The sequence below is a fragment of the Mandrillus leucophaeus genome, unplaced genomic scaffold (genome assembly GCF_000951045.1).
Source record: "Mandrillus leucophaeus isolate KB7577 unplaced genomic scaffold, Mleu.le_1.0 Scaffold830, whole genome shotgun sequence".
NCBI lineage: Eukaryota > Metazoa > Chordata > Mammalia > Primates > Cercopithecidae > Mandrillus > Mandrillus leucophaeus.
In genome coordinates this window covers 414,237-417,529 of record NW_012109031.1, presented here as the reverse complement: position 1 = coordinate 417,529, position 3,293 = coordinate 414,237, and the positions used below count along the sequence as shown (strand labels likewise).

The following is a 3,293-nucleotide window of genomic DNA, read 5'->3' as shown; positions in this document are numbered from 1 at the left end:
CTTGGTCACTTGCACACTAATCAATAAGAAATATTCCTCTTTTTCATTTAATCCATTTTCTTAGAATTCTTTGTTGTCTTGTATTAATATTGTTGTCCCTCATTCCTTTTGTATTGCTTTTCCTCTGGTCCTTTTTTCTAAACAGTGATGATACATAACTCAAAATGAATCATAGACCTAAATGCAAAACACAATATTACAAAACTCCTAGATGGTAGCATAAGAGGAAATTTGATCATCCTGGTTTTGGTGATGACTTTTTAGATGCAACACCAAGGCACAATCCATAAAAAAAGAATTTGTAAGCTGGACTTCTTGAAAATTAAACATTTCTGCTTTGTGAAAGATATTGTCAAGAGAATGAAAAGACAAGCTAAAGACTGGGAGAAAATGTTTACAAAAGAAATATCAGACAAAGGAGTGTTATCCAAAACATACAAAGAACTCTTAAAACTCAACAATAAGAACACAAACCAACCAATTAGAAAATGGGCCAAAGACCTGAACAGACATCTCATCAAAGAAGACACAGCAGGTGACAAATAAGCATATCAGAAGATGCTCCACATCATAAGTCCTCAAGAAAATGCAAATTAAAACAACAATGAGATACCAGTAAACACTTATGAGAATGGCCAAAATCTGGAACACTGACAACACCAAATGCTGAAGAAGGATGTGGAGCAACTGGAACTCTCATTCACTGACAGCAGGAACACAAAATAGTGCAGCCACTTTGGAAGACAGTTTGGTGCTTTCTTAAAAAACTAAACATGCTCTTACCATAGGATCCAGAAATCACACTCCTTGGGATTTACCCAAAAGAATTGCAAACTTATGTCCACACAAAAACCTGCATACAAATGTATATGAATATATTGCACAGTGGTGAAGTCCAGGTTTTTAATGTAGCCAACCTAAATAGCAAGCATTGTACCCACTAAGAAATGTCTCATCCTTCACCCACCGCCTGCCCTCCTGCCCTTCACAGTCTCCAGTGTCTATGATTCTACTCTCTACCTCCATCTGTATGCGTGATGTAGCTCCCACTCACTTGTGAAGGTGCACAGTATTTGACTTTCTGTTTCTGAGTAATTTTACTTAAAATAATAGCCTCCAGTTCCATCCATGTTGCTGTGAAAGGCATGATTTCATTCTTTATTCATAGCTGAGTAGTTTTCCACTGTGTGTGTGTGTGTCTGTGTGTGTGTATCTTTTGCCACTAAAAGTAATATTGCCATCATATGGGGAAGTGGGAGAGGGAGAAACAGGTCCCCCTGGTTACATAAGTACTGATGGAGAAGGAAGTTGAAGAAATATGATGGGTGGAGAAAATAGGTCCCACCTAGGGAGACATCACATCAGCTCTATGGAGCCCCAGAGTGCTTAAGGGGCTGGCACTAAATGAACCTAGAGCTCTCTTGTACCCTAAAAGGAACATTGGAAGGAGTTAGCAGAAAATGTCCATGTCAGTGATTCATCATCTCCTTTTCCTCACCATGCCCCAGGGACTCCCATGCCTTCCCAATCCTCTTGCCCCTACCTGGGTCAGGATTTCCACAGCAGGGTAGGGCACATTATAGTCAAGGGCACAACTCCCAACTCCTACACAGGCTGTTTTTCATAGGAGGAGGAAAAACGCTGAAGACTTTCTGGGAAGTTAGTGCCATGGGGCAGGAAAGAACTTTTCCCACTCCCTGCCTCCAGGCTCATTCCACGGGGGTCTCTCCGCCACCCAACCTAGATAGTGGGACCCTGACCCCAGTCCCCCCACCTGAGTCCAGGGCTTCTGTGAGGGGCTGACCAATGGTTAGCAATGAAGTAACCCTGCTTCCCTCCCTGGACTCTGAGTTCCCGTAGGGCAGACCCTGATGTGACCCAAGACCTATAGCACAGGGCACACGAGTAAGGATTTGATTTTGCCTCTTCTGTGTTCGTATGATGATTTGCTGTGTTTACTAGCTGAGTAAACTTGGGAACATCTCAACTTCTCCTTTCCTAAAATAGAGATTGCAGCACCTGCCTCTTAGGACTATGAGGGTTGAGGAGGATGCAGGAGCAGCAGGTATCTTGATGTCTGGACATTAGAATGCTCAGTACGCGGTGGGGTCGTAGAACAGGCTGTCACAACAATTGTGTGGAAGGACTGAGAGAGGGAACAAAAAGACCATGCTACCTTCAGGAGTCTGAAACTCCATCCTCTTTGGGTCCAGAGGCCCAGTGCTCTTTTCTCCCATTTCCTGACTTGCTAGTACACATGCACTGGCTGTCTTACCCTCAAATCAAGGTTGAGCCAGGGAAGTCCCCAGGTGAGGTCTCTGGGGTGGGGTGGGACCTGGTGACCTGGCTACCTGGCCAGAAACCCTGAGCACAGCCTCCTGGGTGTGTCCCACCCACCTGATGTGGGGCAAGGCTCCAAGAAACAGATGACAGAGGTGGCCCGAGGCCTCCCAGCCCCTGGGAAGAGCCAGGCTGAGCCTTATAAAGGGACTGCTCTTTTTCCAAACACACACATCTCACTCATCCTGCTCCTTGTGTCGCTTCCCAGTTCTGGTAAGTCTCACCTACCTCTTTGCGTTTTCTAGAAGTGCCCAGTGCCCAGTCTGCTGTGCTGCCTCCAGGAAGGGAAAGGGCTGTGGACGAAGACTCGGGAGCCTGGGTCTAGGCCAGTTCTGCCATTAGCTGGGCTGTGTGACCTTCACTTGACACCAAAAGCCCACATCTCTACAACCAGGTGGCTGAACTAGACCTGTCCATTGCTCCTTTGGGATCTCCTGAGACAACTCCTGTGGAAATGTCCCCGGTGGGACCTGAGCACAGGACCTTCCCTGTCTTCTTCCTCCCTGGATTCATCCGCGTGTTGGGGTCCCAGTTGTTGAATCGCCTCCCCAGCTCTGCCCCCACAGAGGGTGGAGGGCTAAGGATCCCCTGTGAATGCTTTGGAGGCTCTCCAAACCCCAAGGCCTGGGACCCCGACACAGCATAGCCCTGGCCAGATGGCTTGCCCTTACCTGGGTAAGGTATTGAGCAGCCAAAGCTCCCTCACTCCCTACCACAACCTGCAAATTCTCAGGCACCCTCTGGCCACAGGGCTTGGCGTCTAGCCTTGGCCTCAGAATCAAAAAAGCTTTGGGTGGCTCCTCTTAGTCAGTTGCCAGCATGGAGCTTTCTCCTGCGTTGAGAGGAGTTGGGGGTTTATTGTCAGACACCCACACGCGTTAGCCAAGGTCCTTTTCTGGTTCTTTGGAAAGTGTGGGAAGTGAGAGCTGCACTGTCCTATTTTTCAGGCTTGG

The 3,293-nt window shown here is 47.3% G+C and overlaps 1 protein-coding gene across 2 annotated transcripts in view; it reads left to right on the top strand.

Moving 5' to 3' along the window:
- Nucleotides 1-3,293, top strand: part of LOC105530584 (protein S100-A7) — a 16,659-nt gene that overhangs the window by 11,095 nt on the left and 2,271 nt on the right. The window contains exon 1 of one of the 2 annotated variants that reach the window (XM_011968175.1): nt 2,465-2,553. The exons of the other annotated variant lie outside the window; for it this stretch is intronic. The gene's annotated coding sequence lies outside the window, so the exon portion shown is untranslated. Of the gene's footprint in view, nt 1-2,464; nt 2,554-3,293 lie in introns of those variants that run through there. 2 annotated transcript variants of the gene reach the window in all.